Raw genomic sequence first — 16,472 nt, forward strand, 5'->3', positions numbered from 1 at the left:
CAGTCCAGGAGAAAACAATATTTTTAAACAAAAGTTTGAAATAATTCCCACTTAAGAAAGGAGAAATTTTCATAGCCATTTTATAACACCATTTAGATAACAAAGAAACTGTTACTTTGTCACTATGAAGTTAGCAGCTCTGATTTCAACCTTGCCTTTTACATTAATGTGTATTATATCCTTAATATTTAAAATTTTATAGGATGATAAATCTCTTACTGCATCTAAATTGAGCTTATAAAAATGAATTATTAAAGTATGTTAATAAATGATCATTAGCAAAAAGAAACAACCATAGAAAGTTTAAGGTGTTCAAGGCCAGTGTCTTCCAGAGCTACCCCAAGTATTTTTTTCTAGGAAGAAACTGGATTAACAAATAGTACCAAGAAAGTTTATTGGCCCCTTTTGTCATTTACCTCCTTTGGGAATTATGGCAAGGAACAGTTGCCCTTGTTAACCTGTGAACATTTTTCACTCCATAGGTCACTGACTCTGGCTCAGGGGTCCAATTTTCCTTTCATTCATTAACCACATTGGGAAGCAGAGTTCCTAACCCTTTCCAGTCTAAATGTGGAACAATCACATCCCCTCACAATCAACTGCCAGTGTGCTGGGACCTCTACGTTTCACCGTGCTCTTGCACTGACGCAAGTTTTTAACAATTGAAGGATATTAACTCAAAAACTTGTTTTCTAATTGGAGGAGCTCAAGGGATTTCAAATAAATGAGCTTGTATAAACTGGAAGCTTGTACATGTGCCTTTCCAATTATTTTTGTTCAAATTGGGGGAGAGGGCACTGCTAATCTCAGAAAGCAGATTTAAGAAATTATTTTAGCTATGAAACCAACTCAGGATAAGAAAACTGAGCAGCTGTGAATTGTTTGGATAGCTGAGAGGACATAACTTTGTCTTTTATCTTAGTAAAGATATCATATATTCAAAATAATGTAATTTAATTATTTAAATCTGTGCATTTTTGTTGATCCTCTGGATTATTTCCTATTATTAGACCCATTGGAAAGAAGAAAAACAAGTACCTGTCTAGTTGAATTTTAGACTTTTACCAGACCTTTTTCACCTTCCTCTCACTTGCATAACTTAATTGTGAATTTAGAAACCACGCAGTATCCATTTGTAACGATTATTGTCTTCGTTAATAAAAGAGATGCTAAGAAATCTATATTGTTGGCAGTGTGAGGGACTATGTTCCCACACTGTTTGAATTAAATACATTGCTTTCTGGAGATTGATGGGAATGCATTTAACAGAGCTTTCTAGGAACCTTCAAACTGTATGCTAGCATGGTGAGTTAAAGAAGATTGGTTTGGAAGTGTGATGGGGAAATCCTCTGTGTTCTTTGTCATTTCCTACTCCCTGCTACACAAGTGAGTGAGAGAGAGAGCATGGGACATGGGATGGGATGGTGATTCTAATGGTTAATTAAGCTTCTATTCAGATAATATTAGATATTTCTTGAACAAGATTTAAGCACATAAAATCTATACTTGATCTTCACAAGGGAAGATATTCTTTAATAAAATATTTGATCATTCAGGAATAACTTATGTAAAATGGTGTATTAATATATGAATATATTACAAAATTCAACATTAACAACTTGCCAGTTTTCACACACACACACACACAAACACTCACACACAAACTGCATATCTCCTATGGTAAAAGTGTCTTACCCTTAAATAAGACTTTTCTCAGTCAGCTCCTGGAATTAAGGCACTTACTGGGTCAGGTGATCAAGAATGCACATTTGGGTGTAGAATTGAAATAATTAATCATTCATTTAGCTTTTTAAAGGTTTTTTTTTTAAATTACAGAAGTAATTCATAAAGACATAATTCATAAAGACATAAAGAAATAATTCATAAAGATGTATCTATTATAAAGGATTCACACTATACACAAGACATGTGGGCAACCAGTTCTGAAAAATAGATTACCAGTAGTAGAATTTTTGGAAAAGAGAATTTTGGAATTTTTTTCACTCCCTTATTTTTTCTACATTTATTTTGTAATATACTACAAATTACCAATTTACAATTTCACCAAATGTATGTAAGAGTGATTGTTTTTTATAGCTATATTAAGATTCAATATTATCTATTACATTGTTTTCAGTATTATGGAAAAAAATATTTTTATTGCTTTTTTGATTTGCTTTTCTCTAAGTGAATTTGAGTTTCATTCAATATATTATTGATTATATATTACTTTTAATTTCTTTTTTTGTATACTTGTGTTCTTTAGATTGTTTGTATTTTTCCATTTACTTTTATCAGAGCTCATTATATAGTCTCAACTTGAAATAATTGTGTTAAATGGTTTATTTGTTCAACGTATATTTACTAAGGGCACTTACTATAACTTGTCAGTCACTGTTTTATGTCTTAGGAAAGCAGTAATAAACAAGACAATCCAGTAAGGGAAGACAGACTTAAGAATAAACAAACAAATGGATACATAAGATAATTACTGTGAAGAAAGTAGATTATAAAAGAAAATTATACCAGAAACTCTCATTGCTGGTGGCAACACAAAATGGGACAGCCACTTTTAATATAGTTTGGCAGCTTTTTACAAAACTAAACATACTCTTACCAATGTGATTCCACAATAATGATCTTTGATATATACAAAAATGAATTGAAAATGCATGTCCACACATAAGGATGGATGTTTATAGCAACTTTATTCATAATTGCCAGAACTTAGAAGCAATCAAGATGTCTTTAATTGGTGAATGGATATATAAACTATGATATGTTCAGAAAGTGGAATATTATTCAGTGCAAAAAAGAAATGAATTATCAAGCCATGAGAAGACATGGAGGAAATTTCAATTTAAATGAAAGAAGCTGAAAAGCATACATCCTGTATCATTACAACTATATGACATAATAGAAAAGGCAAAACTATAGTGATGGTAAAAAGATCACTGGTTGTCAGGAGCTGTGTGGGGTGGGGAGGAGGGGTGTGGATGACTAGGGAGGACACAGACTATTTGGGGGCTAGTGGAATTATTCTGTCTGATACTATAATGGTGGAAACATGTCATTCACATTTGTCAAAACCTATATAGTGTACAACATCAAGGATAAACCATAATGTAAAGTCTGGACTTTGGCTGATAGTGATGTACGGATGTGAGAGTTGGACGGTGAAGAAAGCTGAGCGCCGAAGAATTGATGCTTTTGAACTGTGGTGTTGGAGAAGACTCTTGAGAGTCCCTTGGACTGCAAGGAGATCCAGTCACTCCATCCTAAAGGAGATCAGTCCTGAATATACATTGGAAGGACTGATGTTGAAGCTGAAACTCCAAGACTTTGGCCACCTGATGCGAAGAGCTGACTCATTGGAAAAGACCCTGATGCTGGGAGTGATTGGGGGCAGGAGGAGAAGGGGATGACAGAGGATGAGATGGCTGGATGGCGTCACTGACTCAATGGACATTAGTTTGGGTAGACTCCGGGAGTTGGTGGTGGACAGGGAGGCCTGGTGTGCTGCGATACATGGGGTCGCAAAGAGTCGGATACAATTGAGCTGAACTGAACTGAACTGAACTGAACTGATGTCATCATAAGTTTTACCACTGTAATGACTGTCCCACCACTCAGGTGTGGGATGTTGATAGTAAGAAAGGCTGTGCCTGTGTAGGGACAGAGGGTATATGGAAACTCTATACTTAGAGCTCAGTTTTGCTTTGAACCAAAAACTACTCTAAAATAATAGTCTATTATAACAAATTATAATAGGTTATGTATTAATATATACATTTATGTATAATATATTATAAAATATTGTATTTATATTATATAATACATATTTATATAATATATATAAATTATAACAGGTTCTATATTTCTTCTATTTTATTTGTAATTTTGCATTATTATATATACTTAATACTGTGAGGTAAGAGTACCCTGGTGGCTCAGATGGTAAAGAGAGTCTGCCTGCAACACGGGAAACCCGAGTTCGATCCCTGGGTCAAGAAGATTTCCTAGAGAAGGAGATGACAGCTCACTCCAGTATTCTTGCCTGGAAAATCCCATGGATGGAAGAGCCTGGTGAGCTACAATCCATGGGGTCACAAAGAGTCAGACATGACTGAGCAATTTCACTTTCACTTTTTCACCTTCAGGTTCTAACTTAAATTTGTTAAATGGATGAGTTTCCACATGTTTAGTTTCATAATGATTTGGAGAGCTTTTGAAACCTCACATTCACATGGGTCAGTATATGGACTCTGTACTATCCCATTACTTATATGGCCATAATTATGACAATGCCAAGTAGTTTTCATTACTTTGACTTTATATTTCAACGTCAGGATGCATATGGTATAGGTCAAGGGTGCGGACTCTAGAATGAGACCACACAGTTACTAATGGTATGTATAATTTGGGCAATATGCTTAGTCATCTAGTGTCTAAAATAACTCATCTGCCAAATTAAGATATATTAGGAGTTTTAGTTATATTTAATAATGTATATGTAAAGCTTTTAGATGAATGCCTAACATAGAAGTGGCATTTATTACAGTGTTTACTGATTGTGCGATCGTAGCTCTCATGTGATAGCACAAGGAACTCCCCTTTACTGTTCTTAGTTTTCAATAAGCATTTGTTCTTTTAATTGAAGTTAATTTTTATTTTGAAGTTAAGTTTTAATTTGAAGTTCTGTATTCAGTATGATTTTGGGGGAAAAAAAACTTGTTGGTCATAAAAAGATAAAATTTGCTGTCTTGATTTCTTTCATAACAGGTTATAATTGAATGTGTATGTTAACTTGTATTGAATGAGTGTTTTTAATTTATATTGAATGAGTGTTGTCACTGTATTGTATCTTTCCCTACAGAAATAGTGAATTTCTTCACTATTATTCAGCTATTTATGCCCATTGGTAAATTTTTCTCCACATAGTGATAACCCTTTTTGTGCTTATTATAAGACTGTTATCATTTTGTTGTTTATGGAAGTCACACCCCTTCTCTCATTCTCTCTGTCCTTAGTTTTTAACTTTTTGGTTTTGGTCTAAAGTAAAGTAAATAATTGATATTATGTATGTTCACCTTTCCAGCTTACTTATTAATTCTATTGATTTTTCAGTTGATTCTTTGTATCCCTTTTTTTTCGGGGGTGCGATTGTATTCCCCTAAAAGGTATTTTGAACTGCTTTTGAACTGTGATGTTGGAGAAAACTCTTGAGAGTCCCTTGGACTGCAGGGAGATCCAACCCGTCCATCCTAAAGGAAATCAGTCCTGAATATTTATTGGAAAACTGATGCTGAAGCTGAACCTCCAAGTTCAGCTTGGAGTTTGGCCACCTGATGCGAAGAACTGACTCATTTGAAAAGATTCTGATGCTGGGAAGGATTGAAGGCACGAGGAGAAGGGGGCGACAGAGGATGGGATGGTTGGGTGGCATCACTGACTCAATGGACATGAGTTTGTGTAAACTCCGGGAGTTGGTGATGGACAGGGAGGCCTGGCATGCTGCAGCCCATGGGGTTGCAAAGAGTTGGACACGACTGAGCGACTGTACTGAACTGAAAAGGTATTTTGAGGTCTTAATTCTCAGTACCTTGTAATGTGACCATATTTGAAAACAGAACCCTTACAGATGTAATCAAGCTAAGATGAGGGTGTTAGTGAGGGCTGAAACCAGTATGATTGGTGTCCTTACAAGAAAAGCAAAATACCAGGTGAAGACTGGTATTTTCCATGTGACTACAGAGGATAAGATGAGAGTGATGTAGAGAAGGAAAAATAAGGAGAGAAAGTCACCACCAGAAGCTAGCAAGAGATAAGAAAGCCTGAGAAGCATGTACCTACCAACACATTGATTTTTTACTTGTAGTCTGCAGAATTGTCGGAGAATCAATTCTTATTATGATACATGATTCTCTAGTTTGTGGTACTTCTTTATGACAGCTTTAGAAAACAGGTACACTTATGAAGACATATGACTTGCAAATAGAGTTTTAACCTTTCCTATTTATACATCAGTTCTTTTTTATTGTGTGATTACATTGCTTGAGATCTCCCCACAGTGCTAAAGAGGAGAAAATGGATAATAATCTTATTCTTGAATTCAATGAGATTCTTGTTACTAATTTGCTAATAGTGTGTTGCTTTCTGGAACTTCTATTAGATAACATTTATCAAGTAAAGAAAGTTTCCTTCTATTGCAGTCTGGCCAGCAAATTCCATTAATTGATTTTGGAAATTTGGGGGGAACCATTTATTAAAATGAAAATCATATATTTTTTCCTTCAATCTTTTTCTGCAGTGACTTGATTTAAAATACTCCCTCATAAAAAATAAAATAAAATAAAATACTCCCTCATCCAGAAACATTGTTATGTTCTTGAAAGAGTTATTTATAATGCATTGTTATTACTTGTTTCAATTTATTAACATTTTATATAGCATTTTTCATAGACGTTTATAAATGCAATTGACTGATAGTTTTATCTTTTTGTGTTCTTTTGGCCTATTTGTTTCAGGATTATGCTAGTTTCGTAAAATGAATTGGGAAGTTTTATATCTATTTCCAACTTTATTTCTTATTCCTGAAAACATTTCGTGGTGTTTTTGCCTTTTTTTCTTTTTCTTCTAGTTTTCCACATTATATCTATTTAATGTAGTCTTTAAATGATAGTGTTCAACATTTTGATCATGACTACTCTCTTTAATTTTTTAAAAAAAATTTATTAGAATATAGTTGATTTACAATGTTGTGTTAGTTTCTGTCATATATCAAAGTCTATCTTTAAAATTGTGCCTATCTATTTAATCCTATGTTTTATACAGTTTTTTTCTACTTTCTTCAGATGAAGCTTGGGTAACTTCATTTTTGCATTTTCCTTTTTTTTTTTTTTAGTAATCGATTTATGGATAAATGTTTTCTTTCGAGCTTGACTTTGGTCACCTCCCAAAGATTTTGATATTAAGCATTCCTATCTTTATTTTTAAAGAGATTCTTATTTTCATCTTGATTTCTTTATTATCCCAAGAGATGAAGTCAGTCAGTTCAGTTCAGTCGTTCAGTCGTGTCTGTGTGTAGACATACTGATTGTGATTATTAGATAACATTTATCAAGTTAAGAAAATTTCTTTCTATTCCAGTCTGACTAGCAAATTCCATTAAATTCCACTTATTGTTTAAAACTTATTTTTAGTTTTTTATTGTGATTTAAAAAATAATGTGAGCTACATAGTCTCTACTTTTTGGAATCTATAGAGATTTCGTCTATCTCCTAGTTCCTAGCTAATTTGTGAATTCCCCAACTTTTTAAAAAAAAAATTTTGTTTTTAGTATATAGACACACACTTCTTTTTTACTATATACACACAATCATGTTTCTTTGTGTCTTAAAATTTCTCTAGACATTTTTAACTGTTCTTGTATTCTTTAAGACTATTTTTAAAGTGTTTTTTCTTAATATATGTTTATTACCACTTAAGTCCTATTTATTGGATTTATTTTGCATTTTGTCAGGAATAATCTACTAGTTATCTTTTGGAAGGTCTGTAATTAGGAAATTTTTTAGTATTTGTGTTTTATAATGTATTTATTTTTTCTTCTATTGATTGATGGTTTGGGTGGATATAAGATTAATACTTAAATTCACAAATTCACAATCGTATTTTCTGAACTTGATGAATATTGCTTCTTGTGCTATAGCATCTGCCTTTGAGAAAGAAGCTGGATTCAGGGCTAATTCTTGTTCTTTTGTAGGCAAAATGTTGTTGTTGTTATTGTTATTTTGGTCTCTGAAGAAGCTTTTAACTTTTCTCTTTATCCTCATAGTTTTACATTTTACCGTGCAGTTCTTTCTTCATTCATTCATGTTAGGATTTTGTTGTATGTACATTTAAGTGTAATATGCCAAATTTTATGGAGGAAATTTTACATTACTGATTATTTATTGGTTTTTCTTCATACATTTTTAGTTCATTATTGTAAATTCATCGTTTTATTTGATTATACTTGTTCAAATTTTATTAGAACTATTTCTGATTATATGAATTTGTATGATCAATGAATAAAAATAAATATATATATATATACCAGTATGAAGTGTAATTGTAGTTTGTCTTCTGGATGTGGGGCACCATCTCCTTTTAAAAATATTGTCCAGATACCTTTGCTTCCTCTGGAGAAGCCAAATCAGGAGATAGAGGAAAGCTAATTTGCATGAGTTACAGTTTACAGTTAGTTATCTGAATGGTGGTTCATTAGACACCAGTGGTTATCATCCTGCACCTTAATGTTCAGTTACTTTAGCCTGTCTTCCATGACAGCTTGTCTGCAAGTGTTTTATACCATATTAAGCAACAGCTTCCCTCTCAATCTTATTCTGCCTGCTTTCTGTTTTTGTAGAAATCCTCCTAATTTACATAAAAACTAATCTCTAACCCCCCCAGTGCAGGGTTTCTGTATTATGCATGGCACCTTTGAGTCATGTCCTGCATAGCCTGTTAATATATGTGTCATTGGGCCAGGCAGGCATTATTTTCATTTTCCAATTTGTTGAGGTTAACTTACCAAATTAAAAATGGTTTTTTCTCTATTAAAAGATTAACTTAGGAAGCAGGCCAAAAGTATTTTATTAGTCTGACATCTTCTGACAGATCTCTTCATTGACTTTATCATTTGTCTGTTGCTGTCATCTGTGCACTATAACCTAAAGCTTTCTTTTTTTTTTTTTTTTTTTGAGTAATAAAGAAAGATCTTGCCCTGTCATGAACATAAGACTATTACTACATGTAATCAGATAGCATAAATTTCCCACTTCTGTCTCTTTTGTGGGTGTGTCTGTGTAAGTGATGGCAGTCCACTGTTTCTGAGGAAATTTGGAATATGTTGACTTTAATCAAATAATTATGTTCTTTGTCTAAAAATTAGTAGAAAATTATTATGAAAGCTATTCAAGAGAAGCAATAAAGGAAAATAATTGACACTCCTAGTCTTTTCAGAAAAGCCATGGCTTGTTTGATGTCTGAAATGATTAGTTTGACATCAAAGACTTTACCTGGCTTATGTACTGCCAATAGTTTCAACCTGAGTACAATATTTTAGGTAACGTAAACATAGTTTTCTAGATATTAGAAAACTTTTGCTCCAGATAATGAATTACTGAAGTGAACTTCCTCCCGTACACATTTCATTATTCTATAATATTTGACCAATAATAAGTCCATCTGGAACTTTATCTAGTCCCTAGCCAAAATCCTCCTCCTTCTTAAAGATATTCTGACCCTCCTCTGAGTTTTCATTTCCTCCTACTCTACCCAAGTGATGAGCTCTAACCTCTTCCCTCCAGATGTCAAACACACCTATTCCCCTGAGATAAAATATATACAACAATTTTGCTTCGCTGCTAACCATTCACCAAGGTAAAACTGAATTTTCATATGTCCATCAAAAGAACCCACTTCAACTGAAAAGAATTATATCTCTTTTGAAACTTATCGTTACTCTACCAAATATATCAATTTGAACGTAAGAAGTTAAACAGTTCATACAGTTTTTTCAGCGTGCACACACATGCAGACACACACCATATTCATGATAAATTATATCCAAATGACCCATTTCTGTATATTAGCTTATAAAAAAATCATTCTATCATGTCTCAACTATTTGGAGGCAGGATTCTTCCATATATCTCATATATGCCTTATATTTTAACTCTCTTCTTTATAATTTCTTACAGTATTGATTGGTTATAACACTAATAGAATTATCTAGTGTTAACAATAGAAGAGAGCACAGAAATTATCTAAGATAGCTTCTAACTCCCAGCATAGAAGCTTAAATCTATCTAATTTTAGGTGCTTACTATTTTATGATAAAAAACCGTTTCATTGTCTTTGATTTATTAGCCTCTTTTTCAAAGTAATACATTTGCCACTTTCCAGAAATACAAGGATCTTGTTTATTTTAGCTCTGTTTAACTATCTCCATTTATTTATTTCTATTTTGGTAACATTTTAAATCATGTTTTTTACACTGTGTAAGATATTGTTGTCATTGCTTTCTACAGACAATATTCACTTATATTTACCCTTATATTTAACCTTTCTATTGTTTTTCAATCCTTTTTGCATGACCATGTTTTAACCTTGGATCGTTTTCCTTCTGCCAGAAAAATCCCTTTTAATGTTTATTTTAATGCCAATTTATTGGTATTGCATTTTTGGTCTGAAAATTATTTGTATTTTCCCTTCTTTTGTGAAGCTAGCTTTTGCTACTTTTGTAGAGTTATAGGTTGTTAATGATTACTTTCAAAACTTTAAAGATATCATTCCACTATTTTTTGTCTGCTGCGAAGTCTGACTGTAAATCTGCTATTATACCTTTGAAAGTCATGAGGTTTTTCTCTGGCTGCTTTTAAAATAATCTCAGATTTTGGTGTTAAACAGTTTTTCTAGCTTGTTGAGAGAAGTGGTTTTTATTGTATATATCCTCCTTAAAGCTCATAATATTTAATACCTAACTTCTGTTATTACATTTTCTTAGTTGTAGAATTTCCATTTAATTATTTTTATAAATTCTACATTTATATTGAAGTTCTCCATTTTGTACCTTTTTTTTTCTTGATCATATTAATCATAATTCTTTTAAAATTTGCGTCTGGTTAGGTACAGTATCTGGGTCACCTACGCATTTGTTTCTCTCGTCTGATTTTTTTTCTCCTGATTTTTAATTATTTGGTTCTATCTCTAGGATACCTGGTAATTTTTTTATTGCATGCTAAACTTTGCCTAAAAAAAGTTGTGGAGTCTTTTCTTGCACCAGAGATTTAATTTTTATCCAGCAAAAATTAGAATATGAGTGGGTTAATCTGTTTCAACTAAGAATTATAAATAATTTTTATTTAGGTTTCAGTGTGTTTGAAAGCTGGTTTACTTCTGTTGTGCTCTTAAATTCAGGAAGGATCTATTACTAGGTCATCAGTTTATGAGGGCCTCTTTTCCTTAGAGGGCAGTAAATTCCAATTTTTTCTCTCTGTAACATTTGGAGTTTGATAAAATCTGTTTCATTTTTTAACTCCTTATCATCTGCTTTCTAAATGTCTTTTTTTGTAAATATGGCCCACACAGGAGTAACTTGGGAGCTAGGAAATCCCTTAAGGGAAATAGCACAGAGACTGTTAGGCTCTGTGATTCACTTTATTATCTCAGATCTTGGAATCTTGAATTTTGGCTGCCTTGGTGGTCCAGAATTCCAAATTTTTATCTCCTTAACCTAAGTATTCTTGCCGGGAAAAATCCCATGGACAGAGAAGCCTGGCGGGCTATAGTCCATGGGGTCGCAAAGAGTCAGACACGACTGAGCAACTGAGCATTCATGCATGCAACCTAAGTTGATTGCCAAAATCTTTAACCTGTTATTTTCTGCCTCTTTGAGCAGTGCTTTGAATTACCAATTGTCCCAAGGGGAAAATAGCAGTGGCAAATGTATATCTTACTTTGATGCATTTCCTTTCTCCCCTAGGTCCCCTTGTTTATTTGCCAGTTCCTCTGTTGGCTGTGTTTTACATTTGTGTTTTCATGTTTTACTTTTTATTCAGCCTTTTTTCAGTAGTTAGCCTCAGCAGTAGCCTTAGTCAGATAAAACCTACATTGTTACAGTAAGAAGCATTCCAATATTTTTTTAATATATTTTAAAAGTTGGATTACAGGTTTATGAGTTAGATTAAGAAGATCAAGTTTACTACTTTTCTGACTCCCAACTATGAGCAAGTTAGCCTGAGTTTCTTCATGTGTAAAATGAAGATGACAGAGTTGCAGCATCACAGAATTGTGAGAAAGCATAGTTGGTGCTCTGTATCTGTAGGTTCTATGTCCACAGATTCAATTGCAGATTAAAAATATTCAGAAAAGAAATCCAGAAAGTTCCACACTGCAACACTTGAATTTACTGCACACTCACAACTGTTTATTATATAGCATCGACCTTGTGATAGGTATTATAAATGATATAGAGATCATTTAAATATGCAGGGAGATGAATATAGGTTACATGCAGATACTATGCTATTTTACATAAGGAACTTGAGCATCTACAGATTTTGGCGTATGTAGGGTAGTGGCAGGGGGTTGTCCTGATGCCAATTCCCCTGCAGATATGAAGGGATAACTGTATAAGAGTTATATACACAATGTGCTAATAAGCATCAAGTGTGGCACTTGTGAAGCACAAAGACAAGTTACAAAGATGAATATCAGGTTCTGCTCTGAAGATATTTACTCATCACTCAGCAGAGTAGAGATGTCACATTGCTTTTTAAATTAACTCTTGCCAGTGCTTAGCAGAATCTATTCAGTGATTGTTGCAAAGTTTACTAAGTTATATTTATTAATTTTTTCTTTTTAAAATCTTTTTTCTATCTCCTTCCTGTCCTGTGGCACCTCAGTTGTTTTGCAAAAAATTTCTCTAGTATTACCTAGAGTAATAGTATATTGTCTGTGTTTATTTGGACTCAGTTTGGAATAAGTTTTATACTGTTGTCTGATTAACTTGTACTTATGTTTTCTCTCCAACAAAATTTTACATCACTAATGGAAACCATGAATTTTGCTGTTACTGTTGATAATACTCCAATGAGCGGAGTATAGAGCACATCATTGCCATTCAGTAATTATTCGTTGAATTTAGTTGGGATATGAGTTGAAAGAAAGAAACTGTAAAAAGAGATTCCCATTTCAGTTTAAAAAGTTGCAAAAATGTACTGGAATTCATGGTTCTTAAGTCTGTGCTTTCAAGAAAATATTTCTCTGCTCTTTGATCACCAGAAGATGTAAAATGTTAAGTCTAGTAAAAGAGATCATTTATTTCCTATATTCAAAAGATAGAAAATACTCCAAATTACATATTAATTTCAAAGACAAATTATGTCTTATAATAGGAAACATTAGCCTGTACTAACATATGAGAGCCATTGCACTATAAAAATTGCATTAAAGTCTTTTGTTACTTGAAACCAATTGATCTTAACAGTTTGGTTTTATGATTAAAATATCCAGGCTCTTTGGTAAGAGATAATTCCAGGAAGGCATAAACTATGAAAGCCTCTCTTTAAAGGCCCTGGTCCATTAGACCATTCTTAAGAAAGGCCTGGCTTGTTAAACTGAGAGACTCACCTGTAACAAAACTTGGTCTTGCTCTGTCTTGTTCTTTGTCTAGGTCTACTTTTTATAAGGGCTTCTTTGGTGGCTCAGTGGTAAAGAATCCACTTGCCAATGCAGAATATTCGAGTTGAATCCCTGGGTTGGAAAGACCCCCTGGAGAAGGAAATGGCAACCAACTCCAGTATTATTGCCTGAAAAATCCCATGAACAGATGAGCCTGGTGGGATACAGTCCAGGGGGTCATAAAGAGTGGCGTGACTAAGCAACCAAACAACAATAACATCGTTTGATGAACTCCATATAAGTATTGGAGCATCTTATATTATCCACATTTGAACTTGTTAAGATCTTCTTTGCTTTCAGGTTCTTTCCACAGAGGGCTCTTAAGTTCACATTTTCTGCTTAGGCTCCCTCTATAATTCCAGTAAGTGAATATGAAGCTTTTACCAATATGGGATAATAATTACCTAAAATTCTCCATAGAAGCTCTTTTTCTCTAGCTTTTAGAGGATGCCTGGGCCACACCATAGCCTAAAAAACCAAACTTTCATTTAAACAGATGAACCCAAACCTATCTGAGGAAGAGGTATAGGAGTGCTATTAGTAGTGCTTTAAACACTGTATACTATTCTCAGATTAGTCTTGGATTTGGATTGGCAGAGTCAAGATATACCGTCAACTTCACCCAACACCACGTTAGCTTAGCTTTAAGAAGGACACATTACAAGAAAAAATACAGCATCGAAGCAGTAGCACAGGACTCCCAGGCACAGTTTTCAGTTTCCTAGTATTTCACATTTGTGTTGGGCGTGCGGTTTGTGTTGTTCATGAAAGACGAAACTAAGCCGTCATTCCAGGGACCTGTCGTGTTTTATACCTGCCAAGTCACTCAGCCCCTTCAGAAGTATGTGACTCTGCTATTTCTTCCTGTTCTCTGGAGCATCTGTGTCCATCATCAGTAGCTTCTACATATTACTTGGTAACAAGGGCTTGGTAGCTCTTGGCCTAACTAATTTCCATTTATCTGAGATTCTGTATAGATAATCTGCTAATAGTTAATTGAGTTAAAAGCAGAATTGTCCAAAGATTAGGTGTCCTAAGACCAAAGGAAGGCTACAGAACGAACTGTTAACCTAACTATTTAACAGTGTTATAAATTTATGAATAATGAACAAAACTAACAACTGAACAGGTCAATCATTTTGTATTAGTTCATGATATTCACTTAAAGAAGCATCTATCATTTACTGTATTTTTGGCATTGAACTTGTAGCTAATGCAAGGATTTCTCATTCTTTTGGCTTGCTAGTTTAAATCCAAAATAGGTTTTGTTAAATCCAAAATAGGTTTTGTTGGAATCATATTTTTAAAAGAATGCTATAGTGACTTCACATTGAAATTATTGTTTTACTAATATTAGCACAGGAATGGTTTGATAGCAAATAAGCCAGTATGAATGGATTTCATTGTCTAGCTGTGTCTTTATGTACAAACTATTTGTACCAAGTGAAGCTCAGAATGAAGAAAAGTTTCCTCTTTATTTCAGTTATTGACAACAATAAACAATGTGAGGCCAAGCAATAAAATTCTGAGCTTAGTTTTCTTTACAAGATCAACATAAAACAATGTGATCTGTCATAACATGGTTCACATAAAAATATTTCAGTACTAGTGACATTTGTTATATGTTTAACTAACACATTCATAAATTTTTTAGTCAAAATACTGGGCTTCCCAGGTGGCCAGTGGTAAAAAAAAATCCTCCTTCCAATGCAGAAGACACAAGAGACACAGGTTCAGTCCGTGGGCTGGGAAGATACCCTGGAGGCAGGCATGGCAACCCATTCCAGTACTCTTGCCTGGAAAATTCCATGGACAGAGGAGCTTGGTGGGCTACAGTCCCTGGGGTCCCAAAGAGTGACATGACTGAGTGACGGAGTACACACACACACACACACACACACACACACACACACACACACACACAATGAAAATATAAAGTACCACACAATGAAAATATAAAGTACCATTAACTAGTCAACATAATACTATGGTACTCTAATTGTAAATAATAAAACTGTTGTCAGTTTTATTTTTTTTTTCATTTATTTTTATTAGTTGGAGGCTAATTACTTTACAATACTATAGTGGTTTTTGCCATACACTGACATTAATCAGCCATGGATTTGCATGTGTTCCCCATCCTGATCCCCCCTCCCACCTCCCTCCCCATCCCATCCCTCTGGGTCTTCCCAGTGCATCCAACCTGGGCTGGCGATCTGTTTCACACTTGATAATAGACATATTTCAATGCTATTCTCTCAGATCATCCCACCTGTTGTCAGTTTTAAATTACTCTTCCATTACAATCATTCCAAGAAAGTGCCTATGTACTTGGGTCTGAGCATATCATTATGGATATCTGAATAATCTGCTCATCATTTGATGAAATTCTTCTGGAAGTCTTCCTAGTATTTGGTGACTTCTGTCCTATAAGAAGGGGCATATAGAAAAGCCAATTAGCTTGCCAGGCTCCGCAAGTGTTTTAAAGCTGGTATTTAAGAGAGGCAAGTGGCTACTTTGATATTTCAAATTTCACTAGGTGATAATTTCTCAGCTATTAGAATTAATGAAAATTCAGGAAATATCAAACTTCAGGTGATATAAAACCTCACATAAGAACATTTTAGAAGAAGGATTCAGTAACCTTCCCATGTGACAAATCAGGCCTTTGTACACATTAGAGAAAAAAAGAGGTGGTAGAAGGTGTGGGTCATATGGGAGGCAAAGTTGGATCTAAAGTTTCTGACATATATCTTGGTCAACTACTGCCCCTGAATATGGATCAGGCTCATTTAATTAAGTAATCCTTCTCCCATATTTTGTAAGAATGGAATACATGATAGAGCTCTTGCCAGATATGGTAATTGAAAGAATGAATGGAAGTACATAGGAGGTAGAGTGATGCAAGTGGAGCTGTGGCAACTTCACATGCATGCTAAATTGCTTCAGTTGTGTGTCCAACTCTTTGCAACCCTATGGACTGTAGCCCTACAGGCTCCTCTGTCCATGGGAATTCTCCAGGCAAGAATACTGGAGTGAGTTGCCATGACCTCCTCCAGGGGGTCTTCCTGACCCAGGGATCGAACCTGCGTCTGTTATGTCTCCTATATTGGCAGGCAAGTTCTTTACCACTCGCTCCACCTGGGAACCCCAAATAAGGTGTATGTCCATCCATGACCCTTCATAAGTCCTTATTCTTGAAGGTGCTGACCACACGTTAAGGAGTACAGTTCTCACTGTATTAA

This window comes from Dama dama, chromosome 18 (assembly GCF_033118175.1).
Source record: "Dama dama isolate Ldn47 chromosome 18, ASM3311817v1, whole genome shotgun sequence".
Lineage (NCBI taxonomy): Eukaryota > Metazoa > Chordata > Mammalia > Artiodactyla > Cervidae > Dama > Dama dama.